Source organism: Gallus gallus, chromosome 1 (assembly GCF_016699485.2).
Source record: "Gallus gallus isolate bGalGal1 chromosome 1, bGalGal1.mat.broiler.GRCg7b, whole genome shotgun sequence".
Lineage (NCBI taxonomy): Eukaryota > Metazoa > Chordata > Aves > Galliformes > Phasianidae > Gallus > Gallus gallus.
Window position 1 is genome coordinate 65,843,943 of NC_052532.1, and position 16,922 is coordinate 65,860,864.

The 16,922-nt window shown below is 41.6% G+C and overlaps 1 protein-coding gene across 8 annotated transcripts in view; it reads left to right on the forward strand.

Moving 5' to 3' along the window:
• The window catches only part of SOX5 (SRY-box 5), a 641,599-nt gene that overhangs the window by 255,196 nt on the left and 369,481 nt on the right, over window positions 1–16,922 (forward strand). The window lies entirely within an intron of this gene.

The following is a 16,922-nucleotide window of genomic DNA, read 5'->3' on the forward strand; positions in this document are numbered from 1 at the left end:
TAGTAAACCTTATCTAGCACTTTTTATATTCAGAATAATGTATCAAATGGTGTGGGTTGCAGCTTCAAATGCTCAGTAGTTTTGCATATCGGTTTTGAGTCCTACACCCAGAAAATTAGGAACAGAGAAAAGAAGGAAAACAGAATTAGGAGTACCTGGGAAAGACAGTTTACATGGCTGACCTTGTGTAAGCTACGACAGGGAGAGGATCCAACCTCCCAAGCAAGATCCGCCTGTCTACTAATGTGAGATTTTATTTCCTTCCTGCCATCCTTTGCCTCATTCACAACACGTCTTCAAAATCTCCATCAAATCAATTAAAACCCCCAAAACACATCCTGAGTAACAACTTCTATTCGATCCATTCCAATATTTGTTCTGTGTGCTAGTATAGAGACATTGCTGAAAAATTAACTGTGGTCCTGTAACTATTGTATTGTTATTTGTCTACCTCATGCAGACAAATAGATGTTGTATAGGCAGTTATATTCTGAAATGTCCTAACTTTTGAGAATGGAGTTTCAAAGCCTTTTTAGTATTTTGCATTTTGTATTATTATGTCTTTTTAGACTAGGCGTGGTGTGTGATACAAAACTTCCTTCTCTCTTCCATCTTTCCATCTTCCTCTTACCTCCACTGCCAGGATCAGGTGATTTTTTTATTTTTTATTTTTTTTTTCAATCTTTTACAACTCTAGTACAGATTTTTCAATGCCCTGTAATTTATTCTCTCTCTAAATGTCAATTTCCTTGCTTCTGATGATTTGCTTTCAGATATAATGCCTAAAGCAGACTGTCAGCCATTCTGAAAGTATATGATTCTTCTTTCAATATCACACAAGCCAAGTCTGGCTGGAAGAACAGGGGAAAACTAAATTGTTCTCATAAAAAAGAAAACATAGCACTAATATATCTTTATACTTATGTTCAGGTATCCCTTTTGTGTTCTTAAGGGGACTTGAGATCTCATGTGTTTTCTCTACAGGGGATCACATTAATTTATATTTATAAGGTCTCCCATAATAGATGCTTTCCAGAAACATAAAAGTGAGTCCAAAAGTTCTTTGGATGCCATCAAACCAGAAATAAGCACTAAAAAAAAAAAAAAACAAAAAAAAACCAAACCAAAAAACAAAAACCTCCTCGGGATAAAAAAAAAAAAAAAAAAGAACTGATAAAGATTAAGCAAAGGCTAGTCTACTACTCTTGTGGAGCTCCTGTGAGTTCAGTGTAAGGGAGCATTGTTGTCAAGCGTCTAGGTGCTTGATCTTCCTGTCAGTGTAAGCTTTCAGGATTGTGGCCTTGTTGTGAAAATGCTTTAAAGGACTTTATGAGAGAGGGGAGAGACTGAGTCATCAGCTTCAGACAGCAGTATCCACAAATACCTCATCAGGCATCTCATCGGGATTCTGGGCTGAGCTAACCCCTTGTGTAGGTTGTTGTTGGTCTCTGGGCATGGCAGCCCGCTCCAGCTGCAAGGGAGTGAAACTTCATAGACTGAAAGCAGCTTAAATTTAGACTAAGTTTAATTTCCTTGCAATTGTGGGAATTTGCAAGTCTGCTTTACTGCATACTGCTTTAGCTTAGCTGGTAGAGTTATGTACTCGGAAGCCCGTAGAAGTTTGATTGCATTTTAACCATCTTAGATATCTTTTCACTTCTGAAAATACTACTTTTTAATTTAGAGTATACCTTTCTTCATTTCTCACTCCTTATTGTCCACGTGTGATTTTAAAGGTATCTTAATGACCCATACTATGTTAGCTTTGTGGATGTAGGCATTTTTAAAAATATCCATCACTCAGTCAATTTGTCTATCTATCTGTCTATTCTGGTAGTGGTGCTTGACGTCCTCTTAGATTTTACTAACTGTTTTAAGCAAAATGGTGGGGTTTACTGTTTGTTTGTTTTGTTTGTTTTGTTTTGTTATTGTTTTTCAGAAAACTATATGCCTGAATCCTTTAACAGTGAAACAGTAATTTCAGTGGTTTTCAAAGTATCTCTAAGTAGATTATGGTCAACTTAAAGCAAATATAGTTCAGTTCCTGGTATCCTCCCCTCCCCTACCTGTTCCTACATAGAATCATAGAATGGTTTGGGTTGGAAGGGACCTTTAAGATCACCTAGTTCCAACCCCCCTGCTATAGGCAGGGACACCTCCCTCTAGACCAGGTTGCTCAATGCTCCATCCAGCCTGGCCTTGAATGCTTCCAGGGAGTGGGCATCCACAACCTCTCTGGACAACTTTCTCCACAGTCCTACCACCCTCACAGTAAAGAACTTCTTCCTGATACCTAGTCTAAATCTGCCCTCTTCCAATTTAAATCCTTTTCCCCTCATCCTGTCACTACATGCCCTTATGGAAAGTCTTTTCTGTACATCTGGAATAGGATATGTTTTTCAGATGTTTTTGGTTATTCTGCCATTGATGCTCTTCTCTCCCTTTTCCTTCCAGTGAGTGATCCCAACTGCAAACTGAACAACTGGCCTACAGTGGTTCTATCGAGCATCCTTAATCACAAGGCATAAATAGCATTCACTGCAGTTCTGCTATAGATCAGCTGGGTGCCTGTACACATTGCATCTGTTTGAAGGGCATTGGAGTTCCCCCATTCCTGTTGGCAGCCACAGGAAAGCCTATGACTTCTCTTGTGGCAAAATGTCCACACTTGAGCCTGAGACCCCAGGAAAAGCCCCTTTCCATCACCCGAGAAGCCTGGCTAGGCATTATCTGAGCTCCTGAGCCCAACTAGGGTGCTGCTTCAGTTTGAGACTCCCCAGTAGCTGCACACACATACTCGGTCCCCTCTCTTCTCTCTTGCCTCCTTGCTCTTCCTCTTCCTTCCTTGCTGCTGCCCAGGCCCAGCCTTTTTCAAAGAAGCGCAACTGAGTGAGCACCCAGCCTGTGATCCTTCAGATAGCTGTAGGAGATGAACTGTAAAGGATGGAGGGATTATTCCAGCAATGCTTTAATTAGCTCGCATATGTGCAGCTACTGAAAGCCCTGAAAAATTTTGGCCTAAAGATCATCAGTGCCTGTGTCCTCACATCAGATGCTCATTCGAGCAGCCGGTTCTGTTGCAGAGTTAATGATGTGCACTTCAGGTGGTGGAAAAAATTGAGCATAAAGGGAGATCTCCTACCAGAAGGCAAAGCTGGACTTCTCCCTCCTGTCTCCTCCCACTTGTTAAGTGCTGTTGTATAATGGAGAGAGGAGTTGAATCTGAAACAAGAGAATTTAAATCTGAGATCTAAAAACAGTTGCAGTGCTGAGGGGCTGTATACTTTATTTAGTTCAGTCGTAATTGGTTTTAATTTGTTGCATATTTTTTTAAAATGTGTGATTTGAATATGAATGTGGTTCACATTAACTTTTGATTATAAGGATAAATAATGTCTGATTCAGTAGATTCAGCAGTTTCTTTCAGAGTGGTGCTTCCTTGTGCCATTCAACGGTGTGTTTTTCCAGGGAGAAACATTTCAACTTATAAAGCCATAGCCAGAGGCTATCACCTGGAATGGTGAAGTAATCTTCAGGGCAAAGAGCATGCACAACTGCAGCAATAGGCAGGAAAATATGCATCTCTCACGTGTTGTGTCAGCTCACCTTTCACCACCGATAACAAGCAGGGGTAGACTTAGCTGTTGCCCATGGCTCCTTGTAAAAGGACTGGTTGTTTATCCTCTCCTCTCCTCCCCATTTTCTTCCCTCCATGTCCAGGTTTGCAAATCCTTCAATGTTACGTTATAGGCAAAAGTTTCTTTCAGGACCTAGATTATCCTCCTGGAGTAGAACATGTCTTTCCCATAAGCACAGTAGATTCGGAATCAGATTAAATCACAAAAAATAGTGGTAAGTAATTATGGTTTTGCCATGTGCTTTTGGCATTCTGGAGAGATTTCAAAATTGATTTGCTTCCTAGGTAGCAAGCAAAAGCCCTTGATGTTGTTCAAAATACAACCTAATTTAGAAGCTCTAGAAATGAAGTTTTCAAGAAGTATAATTCAAGAGAGGGACCATAGTTGCATACGTCTTTCTTTTTTATTGCAAAATGTAAGGAATCTCAAGTAAAACGTATTAAGAAAACACCTGAACATGTATTTGCCTCGCTGAGCAATTTCAAAGTGTTGTTCAATACAATAGGTATATGCGTTAAACGTTGGTACTGCATGCTTTCAAAGGTTTTCTATTCTTGTGTTCCTTTGTTGGAGAGTCTCTCCTAATGTCTTTTTTTTTTCCTTTCAACAAGAAAGAAATAATGCTGTAAACGAGCAAACTTTCAAGAAGTCTTCTCTCCAACCTTTTAATTTGTTTCTGCATTTTGGCAGGGGCTGCCATTTGTAGGCAGAAAGCCTTGGCCATCAGCCTACAGATGACGCTCACGTACAATCAGATCGCGAAGTTTTACTCTATCAGATAAGAATGCACTGGTGGTACTGACTCACCCTTTTCTCTGGGTCTGTGTACAATCGAAACGCGGGGAGCAAATTTGGAAGTAACTTAGTGGTATTAAAATGTTGGCTGTCTTTTCCACATGTCTGGAACCCATGAGTCAGTACTCCAACACATACATTTTTGCTGTTTAAATATAAAATGCTATAGATTTTTTTTATATATTAACATTAACAATATGGTTTATCATTCTGTAGAACTTTTCATCCATAGTTCTCAAGTAAATTTACCAGCCGAGTAACTCATTCCTGATGGATCCTGAGAATCTCCTCAACACTTATCCACCATTAGTTTCAGCATGAATTACACATTTTCCATCTGATTCAGATGACTGTTCATACTGGTGAGGGTTCTTAAATTAAGCCCATACTTAGAGGATTTCCTGAAGTCAGTTGGAATTAAGTATTTGTTTGTTTTCCTTGTGAGTGACAGCAGAATGTTGTCCCTAGCATCATGCTGGTTCCTTGAGAAAACTGCTCCAGGCACACTAAGTATTGTAATTCATTTTAAGTATATTTGATCCTGGTCAAAATAGCGATAACAATAAAACAAAACTCAGCCATCGAGTTGATGCCCTTGTTGCATGGTTGCTTTCTCTGCTGGGTACCCATATATTGCAGGTTGGGCTGACTGGCAGCATTATGGCACGAGGCTGGAAGGTGTTTTTTGGGGAGGGAAGACAGGAGTGTGCGGCAGCTTGGTGAAAACAGTGTGGTACAAAATGAAGGGAAAAAATTCTTGCCATGAGGGTCAGGAAGAGAAATGAAGAAAAGAGTGAAGTCTCATTGTAGGGTTTCTCTGTGATTATTCCCTAACGAAGAGATTAATGGCATTTGACTGTCAGCAGGTGAGGTTGCTGTGCTCCCTGTTGTCAGGTGGGGAGGGGGGGGTTCACGATTCCTGATTAACTAAAAAAAGATGTGTGTGTTTTGGAGGTGCGTGGGGTGAGGCTGTGCAAATGCCATGTTAAGCACTGGTTATAAACGCTCTTTAAGCAGCGGCACATTTTCATTCAGATATTTGTGAAGAATACTGTATCTCTAACGCGTATGGAAAATAAAAAATCCTTCTGGCAGCAGGCTCGCCAAATCTAGCACAGTGTTCTCACTCTGTCTCTCTCTGCTTTTCATCTGCTCAAAGGAGTAAAACTTTGGCGGTACGTCTTCAGGAATAGCAGCAGTGGTGCAGCGATGGATTTGCTGCTGCTGCTGCTGCGATGGACACTGTTAAACCTTTCCCAGCAAAACTAAACGGTGCACACGAGCTTCCATGTTGCTGTTCCAACAGTGAGTTTTGCAACGTTGCTAACGGCAAACAGTGCAATGAGAAATAACAGCTCCTGTTCTATCATTCATTTTCATTTTGCGCTAAACTCTACGCTCAGCCATGCATAGGCAGGTTGTAATGTAGCGTATTTAATCTTCCCGTTGTCTCTGCTGCTTCTCTCCGTGTACCAAAATAGCAGGGACTGGAGTAGTTACTCTCTCAGGCAGCACTTGCTGTTCCTCGGCGGGCTTTTTGTTGTTTTTAGAGTTTTCCTTTTTTAATCCAAACTAAGTTTGAACAACTGTAATGGTGGGAAAATCTATCCAGGCTTCATTCTTTTTCAAGGCGGAATTGGCGAACCAGGAAGAATAGACTTTGTCATGTGCAAATATGGTGACCATAAATGGCGCTGGAGGCTTTTTCCATTGTCCTGTGACTTCGCCACGAGAGAAAGCGCGCGCGAGGAAGAAAGACACGTTTGATAGAGTTGTGAGGACTGCCTGAATGGCTGCTGGGCGCGGGGCATTGTCTGGCGGTGACCTCAATTCGGTACAGTAGGGACCCTTGAAAGCACTGTCTGAAGTCACAATGCCACCATTCTCCTCCCTTCAGCAAAGGGGATTAGTGAAAAGGGTGACGTTCCGTGCAGAGAGTTCCAAGTATTCCCTGAAACAAAGGGCCCCGAAATGTTTTTGAAGTTATTTTTAATTGAGTTGAACTAATTTAATAAAGGTCCTAAGAGGGAGGGAAAAAAATATAAAGGAATGTGATTGTTTTATGATTCCTCACAGATGGAATGGACATTTATAGCATACTTCTTCTTTAGTCTTCGGGAGAACAGTAGCCCCATTTACAGCTACTGTTAGCAATTTAAAACTGCTCCAAAATGAAGTCTTTCAAGAAGTTGACAGCTTATAAATAAATCTGTCTGATAAAATTGAACATAAACTGCATCTGTGGTTAGTTTGCCAAAATTAATTCTACATTTAATTAGAGATAGCAGTCAAACATATTTAATAAAAAACAGTCTTGGAGAGTAAATCAAATGAAGTCAGATTTTAGCAGACGCTTTGCTTTTTTTCCTTCTTTTTTTTTTCTTCCCCTCCATAGAGTGACGAAATGACCTCACCTCTGTGACCCCCAGATATGTAGAGGGGAGGGCTGAGGGGCGGTCTGGGCAGCCCAGTGGGGTGATGTGGGAGAAGCCATTAGCAGCTTGGCTCAGGCGGAGGGAGTCAACCACTGCGCTGTCATTTGTGTTGGTTCTATCATTAGGATTTTCAGCGGCGCTGCTGGGTTTGCTTTGAACGGTGAAACGAATTAAGATGCTGATTAATAACCAGACTGCAAAATTTGGGTTCGGTCTAGGCTTAAAATCTCCACAACCCCATAGTTGAGGAGTGTTGGCAGGGCTGGCCTGGAAGTTGGCCTGGGCTGTAATTGTTAACTACCAGCACTGGGAGTAAAGTTACGTTGTTACATCTTCAAATGGAGGAACCAGGTCCCTGCATGCAAAATTTATATTCACTACTTCGCATTCTTTTTCATGTGCAGCTCGTTCTCATCTCTTCAGAAATGTTATTAGACTCCTTAGCTGGTGTAAATAGGTACAGCTCCCACTCCATAAAGGGAGTCTGGCTCTTGGCAACATTTTAAAAAATATGAGATAATGAAATAATTCAGTGTCCCAGATCACCAAATAAAGTCAGACAGGCTGTATCAGAAGCATTTGATCCATTGCATTTTAAAATTAAGTGAAACATTTTCCTTCTATAATCCTCCCTCTCAATGCAGCTATATCTCTACCACCAAAAACAAACCAAACTTTATTTAAAGCTCAGGCCTTGCATAGGAGATTTAAGCCCACGCTGTAAAGATGTTCAGAACTTGTTAAGGTTACTAGAGAAATTCTGTCTGCTTGGCTTTATTTTTTATTTTTTTTTTTTAAGATGTAGAAAACAACGTGAATTTTAGGCATAAAGTTTAGTACATGAGCTGATAATAGACTACTGTTCTTTCAGGAGTCTAGATTGCTTTTGTATGCTTTGCATCCCAAAATAAATATTGCAGGAACTCCCTGTTTCCTTTGCAGAAGGTATTGACTAACCATAAATGCAGCACTTTTCCTTCTCCTCCTCCTTTTTTACTGTTCCCTGTTTCGTTTTTTTAATCATTATTTTCAGAACAGCGTTAACTTTGTAGAAGGAAAAAGGAAAAAAAAAAAAAAAAAGGACATAGAGGAAACACTGATAGGTAGAACGGGTTAGACGTTCCTGGAGGTGATGATTAAAACATTATTTAGTTAACCCTATTAAAGATCTACTGTTACCAAATGCCGAGAGGACCCAAGTGTACTTTAGGACCCCCTAACTGAGAAATGCGCAACATTTTTTTGTACATTTTTCCTGACACGCTGTTGAGACAGCACAGTAGCATGTGGACTGAAATAAATATTTGTTCCTGCTGTGAACTGCAAAAGAAAGGGATCTCTTTGCTTTCCTTCTCACTCTTAAATTATGAATGATAATGTTGTTCAGTGGGGACTGTTGTTTAATCCCGTTTATGAGGATATCATGCGTGTTTATCTTTGTTCAGTTTAGGGAGTTGCAACGTGCAAGTCTAACAAATCACAGCGTGCTTGGTGCCTTAGAACCAACCATACTGGTATTGACTTCAACTTTCTAGGAACTGTGGCTGAAATCTCTAGAGTCATCTGGGATATCTGAAGTCAGGGACCTTTTTAGAATTATGTGGGATTTAGATATATAATCCTGCAGGCAACTCTGAAAAACTCAGCTCCTTGTATTCAAGCAGCGAAGAACTGCTTTCTTATTTCCAAAATTACTTCTTATTATCTAGATCCTGAATCCCTAGAGTTAGCAAGTTAACTTATATTTATTTATATATATGCATATTTATATTTATGCATGCCATATATATATATGTCAGATGTATGTACATATATATGTGTGTATATATATATATAGGATTTGACCTTACTGACATCTGTGTATAAGATATATGTAGTTGTTATCACTAGTGCTCCTGGAGTGGGATGGTTGACTCAAGCAGGATGTCACATGATTAGTTACACTGAAACAAAAGCACTTCGCTAATTCAGAGGCATTAGCAGCCTACTGTTATTATATGAGCACGTTCCTTACGGGAGTTACAGTGATTTTGTATATATGCCTGTCTCGTTACCTGCAACATACAGAAAGAAATAGTCTTTTTTTTTAAAGGAAAAAAAAAAAAAAACCTGATTCTCCAAGTTCTATTATATTTCTATGAATACGGCCTAGTGATGATATATATCATTCTTTTCTTTAGCCTTCATAATTACTTATTCAAATATTTTCTACTTACCCACATTTTGAAGTTTTCAAAGGCTTATCTCCCTCATGTAATGTTCAAAAGTGCTATGTGAAGGTCATTAAGACTTAAAATTGCCATTTTGAATCCAAGCTGGAGATTTTACTCTTCACTTAACACAGACTTACGGTTCGAATTTGGAAGAAAAAAATGCTGCTTACATAAAAATGTCTTTAAAAGTAGAGCACCTCCATACAGAAATTAGCTCTTTCTTTTAATTGCATATCAGGGCTCAAATCTGATGTGGATTTCTGAAGTAATGGGAGGCTTTGATGTTTTATTAAATAATTTTTTAAAGGTGGGACTTTCAGAGAATTAAGTGTTCATATTGTATTTTGTGTACCAGGAGCATGGTGATTTCTTTTGTGTTGCCAGTGCTAATATGAGACTGGTTTTGTTTGGTTTTAGTTCCTTTTAATTTAGTTTTAACATCTGAGCTATAATACTGTTTTTCAAAATGGTTAATGTAAATATAAGAGAAGGAGATACTTTACATAAAAGAAAGCAAAGACGTTCTTTCTTTTTGTTCCTCCAAAATGAGAAAGACTGTCATAGGATCATGGAATCATACATTCCTTAGTGTTGGAAGGTCCAGCTCCCCTGCAATGAACAGGGACATGCACAGATAGATCAGGTTGCCCAGGGCTTGATACAGCCTCGCCTCGAAAGTCTCTGCGGACCGGGCATCAACCAGATATCCTATCGAGAACACTTTCTGTGCAGTCTGCAAGTTGAGGCAAAGTGGAAAATCTCAATGTCTTGGTCATCCTTTTGCAGAGGAGGGATATCTCAAAATCTCAGCATGTTCTCATCCTCTGTCATGAGAATATGACTAAAAGTTTCAGGCTATTTTTATTATTTTCTAAAATATCTGGTAGTTGTTGATTGCATCCAGCATGGAAACAATGCACACAGACTTTCCACTCAGTGTAGAGAGCTGAGCACTGTGAACAGCTGTATTGCCACCCCTGTACTCATCTTGCAACAACTTTGGAGGAATGGCCCCATTACCACATTTCCTTTACCTGCTCCATTCTATTTTTGTGAAATGGAATAACCGGTCTGTTGATCTAATCTGAAAGGAAAGAGATATTAATTGTCCTTACCTTTCATTGGTGTGGTCAAGGTATGTATGGCTTGGAATAAACAGTAAGACCATCTGAAGACTGGGATTTGAATTTTGAATGAATCTTCAGGTAAGTGCATTTGCATTTCTCAAACGTGTGTAGAGGGGACTATTGCGCCGCCAAATGGAACTGAATTGAAAGTGTGTGAGGCTGCCCATAAAATCATTCCCTATGTAGAGATTACTGCGATGAAGGCAAAGTAGGATGATGGGTTATTCTAAAAGAAGCAAGCAAAATGTTCACAAAAGCAGAGGATGTGATTCCTCTATCCTACAGCTCAGTTAGGATATTTTGATAATAGAGAGAGTGGAGTTAGTTTGTGAAATCATTTTCAGGGCGGATGATGCTGTAGTAGTCAAGGGTCCCTAATCTGCCAAGCTTTTCAGTGAGCTGCACTTCAGGAAAATGTGCGTGAAGGTGCAACAGAGCTTGAACCTGATTGCTGTGTTATTCTCTCCAGAAAACTCTTCTTGAGCCTTTCTGCCGTCTTAATATCTTTTTTTTCCCTGATTGACATATCTGAAAAAGTTGCTAGAAGGAAAGAAGATGATCTGTGGAAAAGAAGAAGGAAAATCTGCTCTTATGCCATTTTAGCCGCCATGCAAACTTCTGTTATATTTGCAAGCTCTCTTGTCTTACAAAAAGAAAAATGAATATAAGACATAATAAACACCACAGGTAGAGTGATTGGGGTGAAGGTACTGAAGGAGCATCAGCAAATGGATTGGATCAGATTAGTTTGCTCCTCCTCACAGAAGATACGGATTTCCGTGAGCGGAGTGGAATTACAGGAGGAGGTGGAGTAGCGTGTGTAAGTTTTGTGCATATGCTGCTTTTACCATGTAGAATTCTTGTTTATTCTTTATCCTGTATTTGTAGGGAAGAAAAAAAAAAGTGCTCAGAGTGGAGGGCTGTACTATTTTATTCTTTTCATTTCTACAGAAATGAGCTAAGGGAATGATTTCAAATCTGGATAGAGCCGGAGGTTTAGCGTACCACAAACGTAGCGCTGGTTTTGAGCTGAAAAAAAGCAGGATTTTTGACTCAGGCTGACTGAAGAGCTTCGAGAATACCCATTTTAATTACATTTCTGCAGTTTGGGGAAAAGTTCTTTCTTCATTTGTAGCAGAGCTGGAAAATGAGCCTGTACTGATCTCAACTATAATCCACATTCACTACACCAGCAAAGAGTAATGGGACCGCATCAGCCATTGGGCTGGAGTTTTCCATGGAGTCATCAGAGATGAACTCTGAAAGCAAAACAGACTGGCAGCCACTTTCCATGGGGTAGCTGAAGACTTACTTTGTATGTAAGCACTTCTGATTGCGGCTGCATGTCCCATGCCTTCACGACCACCTGCCCCTTAAACTATCAGTCCCAGTGCAAACGTCCACAGCCAAATGAGCTTCTGTTCATCTGCTGAATCCTCCTCTGGTCACTGCCACTGGAGTTAGGGGGGAAGAAGGGGAGGGAGGACAGAACAGCTTATCCTTTTTTAAGTTTGTATTTTAATTGTGGAAAACTTCTTTGTGATAGTACCATTTTTCCCACAACGAAAAATAACAAAGTAGTTTGCTAATATTGGGTTGTTATTTTCTTTAAGTTGTTATTTGTTTATTTCGTTAAAAAACAATGACATCATAACACTCCAATTCTGAAGAAGGCTGTTTCAGAATCAACCCCAGGCCTGGATCTTTCTGAAGATTGCAAAGATTTATACGGTTTGACTAAAGGTCGCCTCAGACTCCACATTTTGGGCTTCCTTCTTTGAACTGACGAGAGCTTTCTGAGGTTTGCTCATCGCACCTGGAAGCCAGACAAATTTCCCTCCTCTGAGCTGGAAACTCCTATGCTTTTGGCTTCTCTCCCACTCTGCATTTAATTATTTCCAATTCCAGCATACCAAGCCAAGTTTAACTGCTACTTTCCTGAAAGTATGCTTTATTCTCTGGCTGCGGTGCTGCCCAGCCTATTGTGATCTGCAAGTGAGCAGCAGCATTGTGACAGGAGAGAAGGTTTGTTAAATTAAGACCCTCTTAGTCCCAAAGGAAAAGGGTTACTCGCTCTTCCATAGATGAAAAATGACCTCTTCCTCTCCCCTTGCCCCCGAGGGATATTTTCTTGATATAACAACATGAAAACTTGGCAGGCTCCATGTGTTAGATGACACTGTATGCTGATGAAGAACATTTCTGTGATATCTCAGCAGGGGCAGACAAGATGGTATTTGGAGAGCAACAAGAAAAGGAATCAGATGGGGGTAGAAGTGGATTTGCACAGGTCACGCCGTCTGCTGGTTGTAACTCATAACCTGCCGTGGCCCAAATGCGTGATACGGGCCTTTAAAAATGTGTGACAAATGCCTCAGATGAGGGACAGGACACAGAGCGCAGTGGGGGCAAGAAGCTTAGAATGAACAGGAAATAACGTCTGCCCATAATGTAGAGGATTTGTAACCTTAGCCTTAAAAAAAATTGTTTCTGATTACTTTAAGCTTGCAAGATTTAAAAGTAAGCGTGCCAGCATGAGGGGCGTACAGGTAAATTGTTACGCTGAATTATTTATTTGTTAGGAAATTATGCTTGGCTACAAGCAAAGATCAAATCCATTTGTGTTGTGCAGTGTACACTCAGAAGCAAAGAAAACGCTACGGAAGGATTGTAACCACAATGCAGCTGACCAGAACTGGTTGTAAAGTCACTGGTGTGCTTCACGATGAGGGAGCTCGGGGCTGCTTGGGCCCCACGAGCAGCGAATAAGGCTACCGACAGCAATTATGGACAAGATAGTGGAATTTTTCTTCCATTTTGTGGAAGGATAAATGAGAGATTGAGAGAGATATTCAGATTTTAATATACATTTTACAGCTAGATTCATTCCTGGCACAGGCCCATTTACGTCACGTTTTACCCAGCAGTTTTTCTTATTCCACATTTGTGTCTCTGCAGAACGTTCTGCCAGTCGGGTCCGATAGCTTGCATCGGTCTGATGGCTAACAAATGCTGATTCCCCAGGACCTGCAGTACGGGTGGGTCCGTGTCACTCAACCACGGCTCTGGGTCACGCATCACTTTTCACACTCTTCCATTGAGTTTTGGAAGGAAACTGTCAGAGCAAGGGACAAAAATGCATAGAAAGCTCTGGTTTAGACGTTGCCCCTTGACAGCAGGCATCCCCCACCATGTGCTGTAACCCTGGGCGCTGGGGTACGTGCTGCCCTCTAAACCACTGCCATCCACCCCTGCCTGGAGGGACACGGCACGTTCCCATGTTTTGTCATTTTGTTTATGAAAACATCCCTCTCCAGATCTTAAAGAGCTATCACTGATGCAGATCCAGGCTGTCCTCTCTGGTGAGAGGCTTACCCCACAGTTGTACTTCCCTGGTGGGAACAGGTTGAGAAATCTCATCGCTGAGTGAAGGGAGAAAAATTCCAAATGCAGCTTATGTGAATTTCACAAGCTGAGGGAACCACTCTTGGTTAATAGTTGCTTTAACAGATGTTGATAAAGCATTTTGTCCTGTGAGGCCCCTTCTGACCTGGGTAAGCAATTGGAAGCTGAGGTTTACACGTTAGGACTTCCCCCAGATTCCTGACATTTATCAAACACTTTTGACATGATAATGGCAAATTGAGTTTTATTTTAAATGTGGTTGAAAACCAGATGAACTCTTGCTATCCAACTACATCTGTTGTTTGCTCCTTCCAGAATAAATATTGCAGTTCCTGATGCTGAAACAGCTGGAAATCTTGCATTCATTTGTTTTCCTTGAGATGAAGTCTGTCCTGTGGGTTTACCTGATGACACTGCTTATGAGCTATTTAAGATGACTGGCTATGAAAAAAATCCTACTCTGTGCAAGGCTTCTAATGCTAGTATTTTCCAACCTGGACATTTAGAGTAATACATCTTGATTGCTTTTACTTAAATGTCTCCAAGTGGATTCAACTCTTGTAGGTGGTGACTGTTTCTGGTGCCAGTGGATTTCTGCACGAGACAAATGAGAGATCTCTGACCAGATGAGCTGCTCCTGACGTGAAGGAGCACAATGGGACTTTGGTTGAGGTGCCACTTCAGAATATGTAACTGAAATAAATTGCAGCAGAGAGAAAGGGAAAGTCGGGGTTGAAACACTCCAGACCTACAGGGTTGTTTTGTTTTGTTTTGTTTTGATAACACTGCTTTTGGTGAGGTGTTTTTTTCCCCTCTGACATGACAAACACTGGTATAATTTGCTGTCACAAAGTATAATGCGTCCATTCCAGTTGTGCAGTGGGTGGGAACGTGGGATAAAGGTGGGGGGACAGAGGTGGAGTGGCACAAACATTTAAACAGTACACAGCAACGAAGAAAGGCATCTTTTGTGTGCCTGGTCCCTGCAGAAGTTCTTGCTTGTGCTGCTGAAGATAGTCGGAGGAGATTAGAGGAGGCTCAGCTGGGGCAAGACAAAGGCAGGCTGTGTAAAGCGGGATCAAGCTGTTTGCTTAGCGGAGCTCTCTGTCTTCTTGCTGACAGATGTAGCTGGTGCCCTATCGGAGCTTGCAGGCTCCTCCTCTAGGTTGTCAAGTGACAATGGTTGCGGTGGTAAATGACAGTGTAAAGTACTCCATGAATCCTTTATTTGTTTGGCAGTTGTAGCCCAGGATGGGGATTTAATATTGAATGGACTCCAGATTGTCTAAATTGCAATCACAGTGTTTATTTAAGCAGCCTGCGGGGACTGCTAAAGCATGTTAACTTTTGCTTCTATCCTTTTCATGTTGCAAAGTACTGAAGTGGAAGAGAGGAAGGAGGGGACTGGAAAGGAAAAGTTAGTGCTGCAGGAGCAGGAGGATGCTAATGGCTCCCCATAGCTGCTAGGGGATCACCCAGAGTTTCAGTTCTCCAAACTAACTGTGGCGTATGACGGACAGAAGCCTGCTGTGTTACGTAAATGGGGCTTTCCCTTTTGTGGGCACAACAGTCTCTGTCACAGAGTGCGTGCCACTATTTCAGCTCACTTAAGTGGCTTTCAATGCCACAGATCGCAGCTTGTGACGTTAGCAAATAGCGTGTTCGGTACTTTGGGCTTTGGTAGCATTGTGGCCCCTAAAAGTATCCAGAACAAGTTCACAAAGCAAAGCAAGAGACTCTGAGGCAGTCGTCAAAAATCGCCAAAATTATTTGAAATTTCTTGATTCCCATTTCAAAATGTAAAGGAAAACTTGATCCTTGTAGGAGCCAAAAGTACCCCGAACACATCCTTGCAACTAAGTGAGCCAGAAAAAGGTTAGGAAAAAGCAGACCGATGTAATGAATCCTGACCACAGAAAAAAAGGTGTTGTTGCAAATTCTGGGACTGAGAAGGGTTTTCTTTAGCAGAAAGGGCCCTTTATTTCCTGTCACGGCTCAAGACACACGATCACGTTGGAAGTGCTAACAAACACATTCAGTAACAGGTCACCACTTGTTCAGTCAATAAAGAACCTTTCTTGCTCCATGTTTTGCAGGATCCTAAGCCTCAGGTATCTTTGGCTGAGCTGTAAACAATTATATGTGGCTATGTGTTTGCACAGTCTGATAAAGAGGATTTAAATAACCTTGATGCCACATCTGGAGCACAATCCATCCATCTTTACTGCATCAGGATCCTCTGCAGTTCCTCTCTAATCATATCATTTAATTCAGCTGCTCTTCCCCAGACACACAGTGATCTGCAGCTTCTGGTTCCAAAATAAGCCTTGAGTTCACTGCGCTGAGCGCAGTTCCTTTTCTGACCCGTTTGGGGCAGGGCAAAGCCCTGAAAGTAACATTTTCTCCACATATAATCGTAGAATTGTCTGAATTGGAAGGGACCATTAAAGGCCATCCAGTCCAACTCCCCTGTGATGAACAGGGACACCTACAGCTCAGTCAGGTTGCTTGGAGCACCATGCAGCCTGACGTTCAGTGTCTCCAAGGACAGGGATCCACCACCTCTCTGGGCAACCTGTGCCAGTGCCTTACCATACCCTTATTGTAAAAATATTTTTTCTTACATTCAATTTAAACCTCCCCTCTCTTAATTTGAAACCATTTCCCCTTGTCCTATCACAGCAGACCCTGCTAAAGAGTCTGTCTCCTTTCTCGTAGCCCCCCTTTAGATATTGAAGGGCTGACATCAGGTCTTCCCGGAGCCTTCTCTTCTCCAGGCTGAACAGCCCCAGCTCTCTCAGCCTGTCCTCACAAGAGAGGTGTTCCATCCCTTGGATCATTTCTGTGGCCCCTCTCTGGACGCAGTCCAAAAGGTCTGTGTCTCTCCTGTGCTGAGGACTCCACATCTGGATGCAGTACTCCGGGTGAGGCCTCACCAGCGCAGGGTATAGGGGCAGGATCACCTCCCTCACCCTGCTGGCCACGCTTCTTTTGATGCCCAGGATACGGTTAGTTTTCTGGCCTGCAAGGGCACAGTGCTGGCTCATGTCTAGCTTACTGTATGCACATAATATGTAGTTGTTGAATTGCAGAAGCATCTGCTTGCTGCAGAGGTAGGGGCAGACGACATGGTCTGTGTTCACCCTAGCACAGGGAGAATGCACTCATTCTCAGGAGAGTTTTCTTGGGGCACTTGGTTCTCCCTTAGAGCAATTTACTTTTCAAAGTAATGGAGTTTTTCAATGGAAAAGAGGTTAGCAATAATGCCTTGATGTCTCAAGTGGGATAGGACCATCATGTTTGGACAAA